Source organism: Phacochoerus africanus, chromosome 3 (genome assembly GCF_016906955.1).
Source record: "Phacochoerus africanus isolate WHEZ1 chromosome 3, ROS_Pafr_v1, whole genome shotgun sequence".
NCBI classification, from domain to species: domain Eukaryota; kingdom Metazoa; phylum Chordata; class Mammalia; order Artiodactyla; family Suidae; genus Phacochoerus; species Phacochoerus africanus.
This window is the reverse complement of record NC_062546.1, coordinates 45,385,556-45,405,185: the sequence shown is the minus strand read 5'-3', so window position 1 is coordinate 45,405,185 and position 19,630 is coordinate 45,385,556. Positions and strand designations below refer to the sequence as shown.

Genomic DNA, 19,630 nt, shown 5'->3' with positions numbered 1-19,630 from the left:
TCTTTAACTACTAACAGTTTCTGACAAGCATGAAATAACCAGAGTTTCTGTGTTGAAATCACTTAACTCAAATCAGAGATACTTAAAATTAAAAAAAAAAGCTTTATTGCAGTTAAATATATGCTTCTTATTCGGCTTTTAAAATATTGAAAGGAAGCTTCAAGGCCATTATTATTTCACTTATAAAACTAACTACAGGCTGTTAAATTTTCTTAGTGTGATATTTATTTATTTATTTATTTATTTATTTATTTTTGTTTATTTCCCTAGATTTTCCATTTTTGGTGAAGGGTTTTTGGAAAACAGGAAGGATGATATTTATGATCTAGTCCTCTCTTACTTATATTTTCACACCTAATTTTTGTTAGATGGTTATTTTTTAACCTTTTTTCATGGAAAAATTTAAATATAACGTAGGAGTAGATCAAATACCACAGCCTTCAGATATTCATCATGGACACTTTGTTTCATCTCTTACCTCCCTTTCTACAACCCCAGCTAGCTAGTTTGGTGGCAAATCTGCGATCTCATATTATTCCTGAACAGCCAATTATAAATCAAAGTTCTGTGAGGAGCCCCATCCTAGTTGTTACTGAGTCAGAGATGAGGGTTTGCTTCACTTGACCCATGTTTCTAGATCAAGTTGAGCCTTGTTTCTGAATCAGTCATCAATCTCTGTTGGCTTTATGTTGCTAGTTAGCAGGACTTAGCTGTGCCCACAATTTCAGACGATAGAGTGGGTGGCTATGACACTTAGTATTCTACCGGCAGCAAGCGGGTAATGCTGCTGACAATGAAGTGGACAAAGCAGGATAGAAAAGGTCCCAGATGGGATTTCCTGCTGTGGTGCATTGGGTTAATGATCTGGCCGCTAGTCTCTGTGTCTTTGCCGGTTTGATCCCCAGGCTGGTGTGGTAGGTTAAGGCTCTAGCCTGTGGTGTAAGTCACAGATGCACCTCAGATTCGATCCCTGGCCCAGGTACTTCCTATGCCACACCTTCCAAAAAGGGAGGAAAGAAAAAAAGGCCCCAGGTACTCCTTGATGGGGAGTCCATCTGGGTAATTGGTGTTGCTTTAAAATGAAGAGGTTTTGGGAGTTCTTGTTGCGGCTCAGTGGTAAGGAACCTGACTAGTATCCATGAGGATGCAGGTTCGATCCGTGACCTTGTTCAGTGGGTTAAGGATCTGGAGTTGTCAAGAGCTATGGTGTAGATTGCAGACGTGGCTGGGATACCTTGGATCCTGAATCGCTGTGGCTGTGGTGTAGGCCAGCAGCTGCAGCTCCAATTTGACCTCAAGCCTGGGAACTAAGGTTGTGGCCCTACAAATTCAAAAAAAAAAAAAAAAAAGAAGAAGAGGTTCTGGAACAGATGTAACCAAGAAGGGTAGTACTCAGCCATGGGTGTGGTTGCAGGATCTTTCTGTATGATGTTGTTGGGAGAATTTCTTATTTAAAATTTAGAAAGGATTTTGATTGTCTGAAAAGGAGGTGGCAGTTGAAATAAGCACAGGCTAACCTAGGAGTTGCCATTGGATGTGTGGGTAAGTGAGTGAGTCCCTCTGGCTTTGATCTCAGATTTCTCCCTTGCTAGTCATTTCAAATCCTTGAAGCTCTTTTAATTCAGAAATTGTCATTGTTTCTGAATCTGATCATCATCCTCATTGGAAGTTGTTATTTTTTACATAGAACCTAACATATCAGGGTCCGAGTCAGAATTATATTTTTATAATTATTCCATTAGCTGTTCTACTCAGATTTGGTGGAAATAGTTGATAGTGGTGGTTTAATACAAAATGATTAACATGTATTAAATTAAACCATTTACTTCCTTAATTGGGCTTGAGTCGAGATATTAGAATAATTTGCTGTACCCCAGTAAGTAATTTTGAATAGAAAATTTAGTGTTGGAGTTCCCATCGTGGCTCAGTGGTAACAAATCCAGCAAGTATCCATGAGGATGTGGGTTCGATCCCTGGCCTCACTCAGAGGGTGAAGGATGTGGTGCTGCCGTGAGCTATGGTGTAGGTCACAGACACAGCTCAGATCCCGTGTTGCTGTGGCAGTGGTGTAGAGGGGCAGCTGCAGCTCTGATTCAACCCCCAGTCTGGGGTTGAATATGCTGCAGGTGTGGCCCTAAAAGACAAAAAAATAAAAAAGAAAAATTTAGTGTTTACTAGCGACTAATAGGTTTTTATGTCAACTATTGAAAATAATAAATGTGCAATCAAATCAGAGGGATGTTATTTTGATTTACTTTCCTTAACATATTTTTCGTGATCCAAAAGTTTCAGCTAAGAAAAATAGTGCCCTTAAATGGCTTACTGGTTTAGATTTTTTAAAAAAATTAACAGAAGGAGATAGCTTTTAATTCTGTTACAGTATATAACCTGCACTGGCTATTAGAATGTATTCACCTCCTTCTCCCACTGGGAAAATAGAAACAGGAGTGAAGTTTTATACATTCGTTTCTTAATTTATACAAATGCCTTATGGAATTAAACACAGTGCTTGAGGATATGACATTGGGATAGATATGGAGTGAATGTTTTAATTCTAAGTTTGAAAAAGTCCCATTTATTTTGTCCCATTTGCTCCTTAGAACTCACATCTTTGAAACCAAAATATTTAAAGAATTACCTTTAGATAGAAATTAAGAAATATTTTGGAGTTCCTGTTGTGGCTCAGTGATTAATGAACCCGACTAGTAAACATGAGGTTGCAGGTTTGATCCCTGGCCTCACTCAGTGGGTTAAGGATCTGGTGTTGCCGTGAGCTGTGGTGTAGGTCACAGACGTGGCTCGGATTCTGCATTGCTATGGCTGTGGTGTAGGCCAGCAGCTGTAGCTCCGATTCGACCACTAGCCTGGGAACCTCCATATGCCACAGGTGCAGCCCTAAAAAAGACAAACTACAAAAGAAAAAGAGAATATTATAAGATGATATATTCACAGTTGCCTAATATTGTAAATGATGCCCTAACATGAGGAAATTATAACGTCTTAAAAGTTTACCTTTGCTACTTTCTGTGATTAGTGGATAGTCTTTCTTCTTTTTTCCCACAGAAAAAAGATGGTTTCTCTATGATACAGGATCTTGAAATGTGATCTTTCTTAAGGTACGTGTATGTGCTTTTAAAAGTTAACTTATTATGACTTTTTAAAACATTTTGTTATCTTGACTACATTGCAACTCAAACTATTAAATTGAGAAGCCATTTTTATGCAGTGCATGCCATTGTGAGTTGAATTAAAACCTCCGATTCAGCTTTCTAAGTTAAGTATTGTGTTTTCCAAGCTTTTTAAAGAACAACTGTTTTGAGCAAGTATTTGTCTGCAGCAGTCAATGCGTGAGATGTGTAATAAGTGAATGTCTCTCAGTAGGTAGGTTTTTTTTTTTTTTAATTGAACTAGACTAATTTCAGCCTATCTAGATGAAATATGTTCCTTTTTTTTTCTGTGGGTGGCGTCATTCTGGGAAGCCCAGAATTTGGAAGTATAGGATGGTCTGTGGCCAAAGTTGTCACAGCTTCCATTTTTTTCTGTGAGTTTTTTTTTTTTTTTTTTTCCAATGTGTGGATTGTGGTTTGCTTGTCACTTTATCAGCTATAACAAGGTCATGGACATTCTAGGTTTATTGGAGACTTTTTGCAATCTATACAGAGTCTCCAATAGGTTTCTCCATTTCATGGACGGAGCTCCTAGCTTTGTTTTCCTAACGTTTACTCTGTAGCGTGTACCAAATCTGCTGGTTTTCTGAAAGGTATGCTTGAGGATATTGATTCTGATGAGAGTGGCATGGCCAGAGGTCCCTAGAGGTGCTGGGAAAGTTCTAGACACAACTGTAGAATCGCTTCTGAGATCTGGGGATGTTCCAAGATCACTGCAGTCAAATCTGACCTCGGGCCACTATCCTTCACTGTGTTCCAACAGTCTCTTCTCAGATTGTAGGATTTTCATTCCTAGGTCATTTCGGGCCAGAGAAGATATGGTATGGAAACATTCTTCTCCATTTTATAATCACAGATTTGTGAATCTGATGGGGCGTGTCTTCATTCTTCTGTCAGCTTCACAAAAGTGACTTTTCACCTCCACCTTTCCATGACCTTGTCCAGCTTGTGGCCATCCCCAGCCTGGGGATGGCTCAGTTCTCCTCTTTGCCAGAGCTCCCAAAGTTCCTTACCTTTTTATCACTTACAAAACATCACCTACCACTAGAGAGCAAAAGGGAGAATTATGACATGGACTAGACCGTTGGAAATCTGAGGTAAAGAACAAACATGCTTCCTTATCTCTAAATTGGAAATAGAGCAGATAACGCTGAGATGAAATATCTGTCCTACTATAAGGTGAGTTGAAACAACAGTGTACGTTCAGCATTTGGAAATAAAAACTGCAAGGGTATATTTGTAAATAGAGACATTAAACGAAGAAATTGCAGCTACTTTGCTGCAGAAATGGACTTCACAGATCTGCTGTGTGCAGATTACTTACAGCAAAATGACTGCAAAATTATGAACCAAATGTTTGCTTTACTTTTTTTTTTCCTTGAAATTATTTCTTCAGATTTTGGCTTCAGAGATGACACAGAGCAACATGAGTTAATCACAGGCAGAGGGCTGATGAACAGCATATAAATGTTGATTTATAAAAATACTCTTTTAGGAAATCCAAATTGTTAGACCTTGATCTTCTTCGCAGCTAGAATGATAATTAGGCTTCATTGCAGCATAAATAATTTATACTATACATCTGCTACCAGACATACATTGAAAAAATTTGGCTCCTAAGCATTAGGAAAATTGCATTTTCTCATTTCTCTAATACCAACCCAAAGCTCCTCTTGTGAGTGAGGACCCACATCTGTGCCATGTATTTTCACATATCTGCAGCACACCTGGGGACATGGTCTTTAGAAGGGGCTTCTGACCTGTGTGGGTCACAGAGTCCAGGAAGTGGTGGGATATGTAAGAGGTCCTGGAATCCATGGTAACATTAAGGGTTGTTCACATGTTGAATAAGTAACGTCTCCCACATTTATGTGTATGACTATTTGGAAATCCTATATAGTTGCTGTTGTTATGATGAAATATACATGAATATAAGGGACCTGAATTATGAGGAGTTCTTTACTTAGAATAGATGTTCTTACCAGGAGTTAAAGCTCAACCATTATAAACTATTGTAAATTTGACTGTTGTAAAATGAGTTGAGCAACTCCTTTTGACTTTAAAACTGGGGAGTTCCGTCATGGCGCAGCGGAAACGAATCCGACTGGGAACCATCAGGTTGCAGGTTTGATCCCTGGCCTCACTCAGTGGGTTAAGGATCCGGCTTTGCGGTGAGCTGTGGTGTAGGTTGCACACACGGCTCAGATCTGGCATTGCTGTGGCTCCGATTAGACCCCTAGCCTGGGAACTTCCATATGCTGCAGGTGCGGCCATAAAAACTGAAAGAAAAAAAAAAAAAAAAAAAAGGGCCCTCATCAACAGAGAAGTTTAGAACTGCTGCTCTAAAACATGGTGGAGGCATCTAAATCAAGTTGAGATTGAACAGTTGACTCAGCCAAGACAGAGTCAGACTTTAAATAGTTATAGGAAAGAAATACCCATATATATATATTTAAAAAGATATTAGATTGTTACTGGGTCAATGGAGCAATTGGAGTCTTCTAAAAGACTAAAATAGCCTGCCTGCCTGCCTGCCTGCCTTCCTTCCTTCCTTCCTAATGGGCTCATCCACAGCATATGAAAGTTCCCAGGCCAGGGACTGAATCTGAGCCACAGCTGTGACCTAACATGCAGCTACAGCAGTCTTGATCCTCTAACCCACAGGTCAGGGGTTGAGTCTGTGCCTCTGCAGACCCAAGCTGCTGCAGTCAGATTCTTAGCTCACTGTACCACAGCAGGAACTCCTAGTCTGCTTTCTTATCCGATTGGCTAGACACCACCAAAAGGCTAGAACTGCACTGTCCACTGTAATAGCCAGTAGTCACATGTGGTTATTTAAATCTAAATTTAAGTTAAGAAAATTAAAAATTGGGTATATCATGCACACTAGCAACAGTTTCAATGCCCAGTGGTTACTTGTGGCTAGAGGCTGCATATGGCCAGCACATAGAATATTTTCAGCATCTCAGAAAGTTCTTTTAGTGCTGGGAGGGGCTGGCATCGCTAGGACTATTCCATACCACTTTTAGTAGCTTTGCCTTGAGGTCCTGGTACTGAATGGAGAAGACAAAGTCTGGTTTGCTTTGTCAAGTCTTGGGGAATCTTATGGATATGAATTCCCTAGGGCTTGAGTGGAAAAGAAAATTGTTTGCCCCATAATCTTCTTCTGGCTTCCCTCCCTCTGATAACATCTCATGACAAGTGGCAGGAGTCTGTATGTTGATGTTTTTAACATTTTATCATATCCGTAATAGACATTTGTCACAATTGGGACTGCCTAGCATCCGAGTCCTTTTCCTGAATTTGGGGGAATCCATCATTGTATGAAGCTGGGTGTGGGAGACTGCCCTGTTCCTCTTAAGTTCCTAGGCAGAAATGCCTACTTTTGTTTCTTCCTGCCTTCTGCCAGCTAGTGGGAGCACAGGAATTAAGGTCTGCCAAACTTGGGTCTACACTTCTGGAGGGATGAATCAGAGAGGCAGAAGATGGCTTAGAATTCCACCCATCGCTGGTGCCTGAAGCAGCGTTGATGGCTGTGGATGTGGTGGTCGTGGTCTATGCTGACCAGGACCAGCAGCTTTGGTAGTAGGTCTAGTCCTATACCTATTGAGTCAGTTATTGACAGCAAGAGAGATACTAAGGAAATCAGCTTTTTTTAGGTGCATAAGGAGCCCAGACTAGCTTTGTCTATTCCTACTGACATCCTCCTCTAAGTGGAATAATAACAATAGGATAATTAAAGAACATCAATAGAACAAGACATCAGTATTCCTTTAAATTAGTCATAACACAATTGAGATATCCCATTATTCTGTAGTGGAGAGAAACCCTTTCACTGTCCTTCAATGAAAGAACTCATGTCAGAATTATAAACATCCCACTTTGGTTTAGTAACAGAAAGACTTTTTTTTGAGGAGATTGTTGTTTATAATCTGTTTCTCATACTCACGGTCTAATCAAAACCATTGCCTGTGAACAATTACACCATATCTGGTTCCTACAAGCTAGATTGATTGGCCTATTTTATTTGTTTTCCAGAATAAGCAGACTGTGGCGTATTGTTTTACACTATGTTTAAGCACACTGTCTGTTCTTCATGTGCGCTGCTGCTTCGCCACTTTGGCACACGTAGCAGCTGTGTAACCATCTGTGTCATCATGTGTGTCAAGTGTGGGACAAAACTTCTAAAACCCATGCTCTGTCTTCCTTCTTCTGATTGGATGCAGATGACATGAAGCCAGTAGTCGATGGTGGGGAAACAGGGTCGAAGACACCTGGGTCTCCATTGTTGCATGAAGCAGAGCTGTTCACTAACCAGGAAAACCGCATGTTCCCCAATAGAAAATCTTTGATGGTCAATACTTGCAGTCTTTCCCACTAATAACTACACTGGGAAAGATATAATGAAAAAAAAAGAGCATATGAGAGAGGGAGAGAGAGAAATAAACTTCTGTTGTGTTGAGGGCTTTATGTATTGTTACATCTATTTGTTATAGAAGCTGACGTTACCCTTGTTCAGCCAGATGAATCTCATCATTTCTTCTTATTAGGTAATAGTTGACATTTTTCTTTTTTAAGTTGCTCATTATCTGGAAGCTTCTCCATTGAGTAGTAGCATGGGTTATGCAGAATTATGATGAAACTGTTGGAGAAGCTAGGGCATGTACTTCCCTGTATTACTTCAGATAGATCTAAGATAGAGGAGAGCTTGATGACTCATGGGAGAGCAGTTTTGTAAAAACATAGATGTAGCATTTTTTTTTTGTCTTTTTGCTATTTCTTGGGCCGCTCCCGCGGCATATGGAGATTCCCAGGCTAGGGGTCCAATCGGAGCTGTAGCCACCGGCCTACACCAGAGCCACAGCAACGCGGGATCCGAGCTGCGTCTGCAACCTACACCACAGCTCACGGCAACGCTGGATCGTTAACCCACTGAGCAAGGGCAGGGACCGAACCCTCAACCTTATGGTTCCTAGTCGGATTCGTTAACCACTGCGCCACGACAGGAACTCCAGATGTAGCATTTTGAGTGACTTTATCATCTTGGATCACCATAGAGATTGTGGGGCCTGAGTATCCAAGTTCACTGACTAATTTTCACTTCACAAGTGTGTAGAAAATCTTTGATAGTCTTATTAGAAAAGGTTTTCTAGGCTTATAGATTTCAAGCAGGCTGTATAGGCAGACAATGAAGGGTTGTTGCTGTGGCATGAAAGGATGCTATGAAATCGTATTTTTAACACAGAGGAAAAAAGTATGTGATATTCTTTCAAAAGTCTCAGATGCAGTGGTTCAAGAGATTGAGGAGTTCCTGTTGTGGTGCAGTGGATTAAGAATCCAGCCAGTATCCTTGAGGATGTGGGTTTGATCCCTGGCTTTGCTCAGTGGATTAAGGATCCGCCATTACCGTGAGCTGTGGTGTAGGTTGAAGATGCTGCTTGGATCTGGTGTTGCTGTGGCTGTGGCTGGCAGCTACAAGCTCCGATTTGACTTCTAGCCTGGGAACTTCCATATGCCTTGGGTGCGGCCCTAAAAAAAGCAAAAAAAAAAAAAAGGAATCCAACTACAGTGGGTCGGGGTCGCTGGGGAGGTGGGGGTTCGATCCAGTGTTACCACAGCTTCAGCTAGGATTCAGTCCCTGGCCTGGGAATTTACATATGCCATAGGCGAGGCCGTTAAAAAAAAAAGAGATTGATTATCCATTTTGCATTTGCCATGATGCCTAAATGATTGCTTGTCAGAGAGGAGATATTAGGTATTTAATGTTTCTGCTTTATAGTTTACTATATATTAACTAATAACATTTCTTCTTCTAATATGTGGTGAAAGGAACTGTATACCTGTGAGGTTATTCACAGAGATTTTATGTATGCTCATGAATTTTAAATGTTTTGAGTCTTTTGGGGAAAAAGTACCTAATAAATAATTTTTATATCAACAGTTCATTTCTGTTGACCTAGTACACTTCCATTTTTTTCCCCCCATAGTAATGCCAGAGCATCTTATAAGCTCCATGCAGCAGCTTGAGCAGAATTAAGACATATGTAGTGTCAGCACTGTGTAACCTGTGACAGGTGATTTAATCTCTCCTTCCATACTCTCTACCATTGAAGGCACTTCAGATTAGGAGTGAAGTAAAAAGTTTGCACAAAGGAGCCACATGGCTGTCACTTCCATCTACATTATGAAGGTGATGATAGTTAGGTCTAAGACTTGTTCTTGTAGGAACCCCACAAAATCATCCCTATCACCTCCACCCTTCTTAAAATCTGCTCCTCCATTGTATTTTTTAACACACACACTGGTATGTACTCTGGGTCATAGTATAGTGGCTGTCTCGAACTTTTTGGTCTCTAGTCCCTTAATCCTCTTAAAAATCATTTAGGGTCCTGAACAGCTTTATGACCCTAAATGATGTTTAAGAAAAAAAAAAAATCACAGTTTTTTTTGCTATATCACAGTTATTTGCTATATTAGAGAGGAAATGTCCTGACTTAGAGACATCTACAGTATGTACTAACTTTTAAGTAATAACATTCATTTTATGCTTACATAAAACAATCTTTTACATGAAAAATTATATTTTTCAAAACAAGTTTAGTAAGAATAGCACTGTTTTATTAAAAACAAAAACCTTAATTTTTGCCAACCCCTAATTTCTAGCATCACAGAAGATATATGGATCCTTTTATTGGCTTCTGCAATCAGTCTATTGAGATATCAAACGTGATGAGGCCCCTGGAAAATTCCAACTTGTGAGAGAATGAGAATGAAAAAAGCAAATCAAGTCTTAGTATCATTACGAAAATACTTTTGGGAGTTGCCTTGCGGCACAGCAGGTTAAGGATCCAGCATTGTCACTGCAGTGGCACGGGTTGTTGCTGTGGCATGAATTCGATCCCAGGCTTGGGGAATTCCATGTGCTGTGAGCAAGCCCCTCTCCCCCCAAAAGGAAAAAGAAAATACTTCTGACTTTCCTGGCCCCCTTGGGTATTATACTTCAAGAACTGCTGTGTATACTAACCCATAAAGGTTGTCTTTAGAGTACCTCCATTTTGTCATATTTATTACTTTGTATAAGAAAAAAATCTCCTTCTCATCCAGTGAGTGTGTGATTGTAGTAAGAAATCAAAGTAGAGAAAACAATTGCAAACTTTATTTAAAAATTCTCTTGGTTCCATCTACCAAAAGCTCTTCTACCTAATTCAACCAAGTGGGAGCATTAAAAATATCAGTATATTCATCTACCTATTTTTCTCTAAATGAGAAGTGTCTCTCTAAGTGTTAGTAATTAGGATTATGATCTTGTACATTGGTGATGAGATGCTGGGCAGTGGGCAGTTCCCAAAGATCAGTAAATTTATTTGTCAGTGATTTCTGTATAACAAACCAGTGGCATAGAACAATGCACACTTATTTATTTATTATAATTACTAATAGTATGTAACTTATGTATAACAAAGTGTTCCTTGCTTGTGCGTCTTGTAGCTTGGCTGGAATGTGACCTACTTGGCCTGGACTCCCTTGGACTGGGCCCTTGACTGTGAGTTGAGTTCAGGGTTGCTCTTTGTGTCTCTCTCCCGAGACTTGCATGTGACATATTCTTCTGTGATGGCAGAAGTGTAAAGACCAAGATGAAACTTGCAGTATCTCTTCAGCCTCCACTTGGACCTGACCCACTGTTATTTCAGCTTAGGGACCACTGATAAAGCAAGTTACATGGCAAACTCAATATCAGTGTGGCAGGAAAGTGTACTCTTCCAGTGGAGAATGTGGGGTAGGTAGGGAGAGGGAATGGCTTTTGTCTTTAAAATATTCTAATCTGGGAGTTCCCATCATGGCTCAGTGGTTAACGAATCCGACTAGGAACCATGAGGTTGCGGGATCGATTCCTGGCCTCGCTCATTGGGTTAAGGATCTGGTGTTGCCATGAACTGTGGTGTAGGTCACAGATGTAGCTCAGGTCTGGTGTTGCTGTGGCTCTGGCGTAGGCTGGTGGCTACAGCTCCAATTGGACCCCTAGCCTGGGAACCTCCATATGCCATGGTGTGGCCCTATAAAAGATAAAAAAGGGAAAAAAATACTCTAATCTATACCAAAATGCGCCATATCAAAATATTGTAAATAATAATGTCTGTCTCCTTAATTCTTATTCAGAGAACTAGCTAAGGGCTTAGATTTTTAATTATAATTTTAGGCTGCAGTTCTTCTGTGGATCGTATTTTCAAAATATCCCTGGCGTCTGTTTCCCCATTCTCCATTCTCACACCATTTCCCAAGTTGTTTCTTAATCCTCTTGATCTGAATTATTGTGAGAGCCTCTAAATTGGTCTCTGTTCTAGTTACTATTGCTGCATAACAAACCATCTCAAAACTAAGTGCTTAACAACAGCAACCTTGAAATCTATAGTTAGGGCAGGGTTTAGCAAGCAAGAGAGGGCTTGTCTCTGCTCCTTATGGCATTAGCTGGGATATTTTGACTGGGTGCCAGAGGGTCCACTTCTGATAAAATTCACTCACATGCCTGGCAAGTTGGTGCTAACGACCAGGAACTTTAGTTCATCTCCATGTGAGCTCTTCTCATAGCATGGCAGCTGAGTTGCAAGAGCAAGTGTCCCAAAGAGTAGGATGTAAGAGCTGCCAATTTCTTACTGGGTTCTGTCAGTCAAGTAGTCACACATTTCTACATATAAGGGGAGGAGCCCTAGGCCTTACTCTCAGTGGGAGGGATGTCAAAGGATTTGGTGCCTATATTTTCTTTTCTTTTCTTTTTTTTCCCTGTTAAAGTATAGTTGATTTACAATGTGGTAAATCAGTTTTTGCTGTATAGCAAAGTGACCCAGTCATACAAACATATATACATTCCCTTTCTCATATTATCTTCCATCATGGTCTATTCCAGGAGACTGTATATAGTTCCTTGTGCTATACACTAGGAACTCATTGCTTATCCATTCTTAATGTAGCAGTTTGCATCTACTAACCCCAGAATCTCATCCATTCCACTCCCACTCCCCTCCCCCTTGGCAACCGCAAGTCTCTTCCCTATGGCTGTGCAGTGCCTGTATTTTAAATCCAACATATTCTCTGCCTCGGTTGTCTCCCAAAATCACTCCATGTTTGCATCCTGCCCCAGATCCATCCTCCTAAGGCAAGCGCTTTTCATCCAGTAGCTCCCCATTTTCTACCAAAGAAGAAGTAGGTTACTCTAATCCCTCTTCAGCATGCCCTGTGCTCCAGCCAAACTGGACTTTTTCTCTTTTGCCTTTGATCATATGCATTTTTTTCTCTTTCTAGAATATCATCCCTCTGATCTTTTCACATCTTGACGTTCTGTACTTAAAATAAATGCTACCTTTTCTTGAAGATGTCCTTAAGCTCTCCATCCTTCTGTAATATGTCCTTCTGTAGTCTCCCATAGTACATTTTAATTATATCTCATTTAAAGACCTCCCAGTTTCTACCTTATAGAATAATATATGCATATATATGTGTTTTGTAATCTCTAGTATATTTTATGTCCCTTGGAGGGGGGTCCATATTTTTTATACATTATCAATATTCAGTTGCAGTGATATCTTGAGATATATGTAACAAGTGTTGGAATTTTTTTTTAATGAATGAATTGAGAATATTAACAGAATAACAGAGTATGTTTAAACTCACTTGGAAACCTATTAGAAACACTATGTTGACTAAGGTTGCTGGTTGGATACAAAATATTTTTACTTAAAATAGATGGATGACTTCACCACCAATATGAATGTTAGAAAATATTGTTAAAGAGAGATTTCACTTACAGCAACAATGCAACCATACAGAGTTGGAAGTAACTTACTTAGAAATTTGTAGAACTAAGTGGGGAAAGCTATAAAGCTCAATTAAAAAAATAAATTTCAAATAACTCTTCTTTGAAAGTTAGATTCACGGGAGTTCCCGTCATGGCGCAGTGGTTAACGAATCCGACTAGGAACCATGAGGTTGCGGGTTCGGTCCCTGCCCTTGCTCAGTGGGTTAAAGACCCAGCGTTGCTGTGAGCTGTGGTGTAGGTCACAGATGCGGCTCGGATCCCGCGTTGCTGTGGCTCTGGCGTAGGCAGGTGGCTGCAGCTCTGATTAGACCCCTAGCCTGGGAACTTCCTCCATATGCTGCGGGTGCAGCCCTAAAAAAGACAAAAAAAAAAAAAAGAAAGTTAGATTCACTACAATAATGCATAGATATCACTTTTGCTCAATTAAACTATGTATTATAAGCCTTATCAAAACTGGGGAACTTGGTAAAATAATTCTGAAGTTTTCCTGGAAGATTGAACCTATAAATTGCTTCCAAAATTATAAAAATGCTTAGCAAGAGGTACTTGCATCTCAAATATTAAAGAATATTATAAGTCAGTGATGATTGAACAGTGGTATTGGTACAAGAATACCTCAATGAATGAAATACAGAGGGTCTACTTTTAGACAAGTATGTATGGTAATTTAGTATGTGATAAGGTTGGTATTCCAGATTGGAAGGAAAAAGATGAATTATTCAATAAAATGTGTTGGGACATCTGCCTAGTCATCTGGAAAAGTAAAGCAGAATCCCTACCAAATAACTCATGCAAAAATAATTCTTGGGGATAAAAATTATAACTGAAACAAGGTAAGCTATACCTGTAGGAGCAAAATATATGGATGAATATTTTTACAATCTTGTGGTGGGAAGGGCATCTCTAAGCAGAAGCCATGAAGGAAAGTATAAGAGAACCCAATACATACCACATTTTAAGTCTTTATTATTTTATTTTAGTGTAGTAGAAAACCATCTAAGCTTGTTATAAAGACAATATTCTGGGGAAATATTTGCATAGTATATGATCATCAAAGGGCCAATATCCCTAATGCACCATTCTTAGAATTTTATCAATAAGCTAGAACATCTGTATAGGATTGTGGGGAAAAAATAATAAGCAAGTAATTCATAAAATACTGAATATGGAGCCAGCAAAGCACACGAAAATGTACGCAATCAAAGGTGCCAGTTGAACCATCAGGGTTATATCTTAGTGATTGAAATGATAATAAAATGCAGACAGATGAAATATCTCTGTTATCCCTGGTGATGTGGGGAAGCAGGTACTGTAGTCTAGTTTTTCTCAAACTATGGTGAAGGACCATTTTTTCCCCAGTCTGTTTGTGACTGAAATATTTGTAAAATACAGTAAAGATAATCAGGAAAAGAAAATGAAAAAGATGCAAAATCTCAAATTAATTTCTATATATTAATATATTTATTTCTCTATATTTATATATATTCTCTCTCCACAGAGTATACATATCTATGTATTTTATAAATTTATATAAAGTTTCATTAGATTTAAAATGACTCTGTCAAATTCTCATAAATGCTTCAGCTGCTAGATTCAGAATAGGCTATAAGGAGTCATGTCTAGAAGGAGGAAAATCAGACAGCATGTTGTTGTGATAACCAGGGGAGGCATGGATGGTATTAATGTGGACAAAGGTGGGGAGGGCAGAGGTGGTTTGAAAGGGTCCGAGTCTTGATCTGTTTAGAATGGAGAATCAGTGGGCTCTCCTCTTGGATTCCACGTAGGTTTGAGAAAGGGAGGGGTAGCTGGTAAAGGTGACTCTGAGGTTTGGGGCCTGGGCACCTGAAAGAAGGGAGTGCTTTTTACTAGGATGAAGATGACTTGGGAGTTCCCATTGCGGCTCAGCAGGTTAAGGACTGGTGTAGTCTCCTTGAGGATGTGGGTTCGATCCCTGGCCTTACTCAGTGGGTTAAGGATTTGGCGTTGCTGTAAGTTGCAGTGTAGGTAGCAGATATGACTCGTATCTGGTGTTGCTGCGGCTGTGGTGTAGGCCTCAGCTGCAGCTCTGATTTGACCTCTAGCCTGGGAACCTTCTTATGCCGCTGGTGTGGCTGTAAAAAAAAAAAGAAACACAGACAAACAAGAAAAGAAGACTGCATGACGTGAGCATGAGGTTTGAATGGGAAGATCGGGAGGTGGCTTTGGATGTGTTCAATATGAGATCCCCATTAGACGTCCAAGAGAAGATGACCACCCACAGATGGCCGGATATTAGGGTCTGGAATTGAGGGAGAGGTGTAAGTGTGGGTGTTGTCAGTCCAGGTGGGGTCAGTAAAGAAGTGGTCGCATTTGGAAAGCTAAGAGGTCTGTGGACTGAACCCAAAGACACTCACCCTTAAAGGGCAGGGAGATTGGGAAGAATCACTATAAGAAATCAGGGTTGAGAGATCTAATGAAGTTGGAGGAACAGCAAGGGCAAGGGGTGTCCTGGAGGCCAACTGACAAGTGTTTCAAGGAGGGAGAAATCATCAGAGGGCTGTCAAGGCAGAGACTATGCGACTTGACTGATCAGGGTGCCAAGGCAAAAGTTTGACCAACGAGAAGCATCAGCTTGAATTTCCTTCTTAATGTGTGAATTGTGAAGCGTGGAGATGATGATGATGGTACTAATTATTGTATTTTAAAAATTCAAAAGGAACAGTGTCTTCTTTCTTTGTCAGGAGTGTCAAATATATACCCTACCATTAAAAATTGGATATTGCAGCCAAGAAAGAAAGAAAAAGAAACTAAAATTACTGAAAGACAGTTGTTCCGTGTCCTGTCGGATTGTTTAAATTAATTATAAAGCTGGTTTATGCAGATGCAGCTGCCCAGACTTGGATTATACTTGGCAGGGAACATCCTTGGGGGAAAAGCCTGCTGAGAAAGTGAACTGAAGGGGAGAGAGGAGGGGAGAGAGAGGGAAGGAAGAAAGAAAAAGAAGGAAAGAAAGAAAGGAATGAAAAACTTAGAAGGCTCAGAGGAAAGCTTGAAGCAGTTGATGGTGGGAGATTTATAATGTATAGGAAATAGAAAACAGTTGCCTGGTAAACTTTGTTGAGTCTCCAGAAATATGATACCAGAAAAATGTTGGCTGCTTTTAACAATAGCTTTAGCCTGAATGTACTATACATTTGTCATAGGTGAATAGTTTTCCTGATTCTTGAAACAGTATGCCCTGATCCCCTTCAGGGGAACAGGTGTGAATTCATGTTTCTGGGGCAATAAATGTTCATAAAATGATGCTACTAAAAAAGTGACAGTAGTTGTGCCACAGTTTCTTCTCTAGGCATTGAGTTGATTAAAAACAAACAAAAACTACCACATTTGGGGAATCTAAAATACAACACAAATGTCTACAAAACAGAAACAGACTCAAACATACGGAGAAGACTTGTGGTTGCCAAGTGCAGGGGGTGGGAGAGGGAAGAATTGGGAGTTTGGGATTAGCAAACACGAACTAGTATTTGTAGAATGGATAAACAACAAGGTCCTGCTCTGTAGCACAGGGAACTATATCCAATATCCTGTGATAAGCCATAATGGAAAAGAATATGAAAAATAATATATATGTACTACTGAATCACTTTGCTGTATAGCAGAAAACAGAACATTGTAAATAAACTACAATATAATTTTAAAAAAACTACCACATTTTTTGGTACTTTCTCTAGAAAATACTGATAAAGATATTAAAAAAAACTTTACAATGTAATTTTAATTGTTAATCAACTCTGTTTCAATAAAAAAACATATAATGTTTCTATTTGAAAAGGAAAATCTGACCGTTTTTACTGGTAGGGAATTCACGTGGGGTCTAAATGTAGAGGTTTGGGAAATAATTTTTTTTCTTTTTTGGTAACGGGCAAAAATAATTGCTTCCTGATTGAATAAACATTTTGAAACCTTCCCTTCCCCACCCCCCACTGCAGCACACACACAATATCTGTATTCTAGTGCTTATCAAATTGTGAAAGCTGGGCTCAGATACAATAACAGGAGGATTTTTTTTTTTTTTTTCTGCCCTTGGTCAAGAGTTATTTGGAAAACAGGCAGAACGAGTTAAAGTGAAGGGAAAGATTTGTGTGCCAGGCACAGATGGACTAAGTTCATTCTCACATAAATATTATCCTTTTGTTCTTGCCAGGGCTGAGATTCAGCTATTGTCTTAATTAACCAGGGAGTTCTCAGTTACAGCTCCAAGACCTTAGTCTTCTGGAAACTGTCATCTGGCTTCATGTGACCATCAATGTGACCTTCTACAAGCTGCTCAACCAGTTTAGCCTCGGTATTGGGTATGACTAGGGGGCAGGCTCACCTCTTGCTTCTAAGTTTTAAGTTTTGTGCATCCATTATTCATTATTTATGGACACATTTCCACAGAGAAGCTTAGCACCTTTTAAAAATTGTTATTGTTAATACGTGGATATTTCACTCTAGCACACAACAGATTTTGAAACCCAGCATAAAAAAATGAATCCACTGTCAAAGCTAAGGTACAGCCTTTGAACTATTTTGTTTGGAATGGTAGTATTTAAAATTTTATTTTCAATGAAAATTAGAGTTGAAGGAGTTCCCATTTGTGGCACAGGGGAAACAAATCTGACCAGGAACCATGAAGCTGTGGGTTCGATCCCTGGCCTCGCTCAGTGGGTTAAGGATCTGGTGTTGCCGTGAGCTGTGGTGTAGGCTGGCAGCAACAGCTCCAATTAGACCCCTAGCCTGGGAACCTCCATATGCTGTGAGTGTGGCCCTAAAAAGACAAAAGACAAAAACCAAAAAACAACAACAAAAAAAATTAGAGTTGAAGATAGGCAAAAAATATAGTTTTGATTGAAAAGAACATTTACACCAGTGAGCATTTATTTCCCCAAAATTGGGGTCTCTAAAACATGGAATTTAAATGTTTTCCCATTGATATTAATATAAGCATTGTCTCAGAGACATAGAAATGTCTTTCAAGCTGGAATTTCTTTTCTATTTACACTGTTCTTTTGGGGGGGAATAAAGAGACTGAACAGTGTTTAGGTTATCATTACACATTTAAAATTTCTCACCATGTCTGTGTTGCAGTTGGCATCTGAGAGAATAAACAGGAAATTAGAGATGCAGAAGTTTCCCTTCATCTCCTGCCAGGGCTGGACTCCCTGCCTCATTTAATTTCATAGGATACCAGAAACCTGAGAGCGGTGTTTAAACTGACCACAGTTCTTTTATAGCTGGTGTACACGTGGCGATCTACAGATGGCCAGATCCCTCTCCTTTTCACCAAGTTAGTATATTGGCATTTGAAGTACCAAATGTACTTTTTGTCAGTGATGGTTTAAAATAAAGAAAGTGTGGAGTTCAATCCCCAGCATGGCACAGTGGGATAAGGATCTGGCGTAGGTTGTAGCTGTGGCTTGGATTTGATCCCTGGCCTAGGAACTTCTGTATGCTGAGGGTGTGGTCAAAAAGATAAATAAGTAAAATAAAATAAAGTGGAACAGTGTGGCACTTTCATCATCTTAAAACATTGCATTTTTTAAAAATGTAATATATGTTTGTTGTGGAAAATTTGGAAAAAAATATAACCTGAAATCTCATAACCCACGGGTCACCACTCTTGGTGTTTTAGTGTTATCATCTCTAGATCTCCCTATATTCATTGAGTAATCAGTCCTTTTATTTCTTTTTCTTTTTTTTTAATTAAAGCATAGTCGATTTACAATGTTATGCCAAATCTGCTTACAGCACTGTGTCCTAGTCCTACATATATATACATTCTTTTTCTCAGACTGTCATCTATCATGGTCTATCTCAAGAGACTGGATAGAGTTCCCTGTGTTGTACAGCAGGACCCCATTGCTTATCCATTATAAATATAATAGTTTGCGTCTACTAACCCCAAACTCCCACTCCCTCCCACTTCCTCCCAGTCCTCATATTTTTAACAAATTGTCTCCAAGGGGAACTGGTAAGAATATTAAAAGATGTTGGGAGTAGAGTGGGGAGGGTGAGGAAAAAGCTTTCCACGGTCAGATATGTTTGGAAAATGCCAGGTTGAGTAACTTAGCTTTGTCACAGATGCGCTCCCCAAGGTGGACCTCCTCTGGACTTTCCTCCACCTGGGAGGAATGGCAGGTACAGCTCTGGCATACTAACTAGGCACAGCCCCGCGGTGGCAATGCACCTGTGAACGGTACGTAGGTGTGGCCCAGAGTTGGCACTGAGCTTCTCCTTGTGTTTCTGTTGGTTTTGTAAAACTGAGATCTTATGCTTTTGTAATCTGCTTTTTCCCACTTAACATAGCAGGAATGTTTTGCACGTAAAGGGTTTTCTCTTCCAAAAATTGCTTTCCTTCCTTGTGGCTTTTTTCAAAATGTTCCATGTATAGAGATTCTGTGTATAAAGCTGGGACCTAACCCAGGTGACAGATCATTTCAGCCCTTGGTGATTGTCTGAAAAGGTTCTGAGGTATAAAGCGTTTATATGTGTGGGTTGCTTTTGCCTTCCACCCACTCGCTCTGATAGACCTTTAATTTTGGACAACTGCTGTCAAAGTGTGGGAATCACAGTTCCCAAAGCCACTGCTAACTTGTTTGCGTTGGAAAGGCCTGCTGAAAATAGGCTG

The 19,630-nt window shown here is 39.8% G+C and overlaps 1 protein-coding gene across 4 annotated transcripts in view; it reads left to right on the top strand.

Annotated features, from left to right (window-relative positions):
• PLCB4 (phospholipase C beta 4) overlaps positions 1–19,630 on the top strand; it is a 485,858-nt gene that overhangs the window by 31,307 nt on the left and 434,921 nt on the right. For 2 of the 4 annotated variants that reach the window (XM_047771685.1, XM_047771689.1), the window contains exon 2: positions 3,064–3,116. The exons of the other annotated variants lie outside the window; for them this stretch is intronic. The gene's annotated coding sequence lies outside the window, so the exon portion shown is untranslated. The remainder of the gene's footprint in view (positions 1–3,063; positions 3,117–19,630) is intronic. 4 annotated transcript variants of the gene reach the window in all.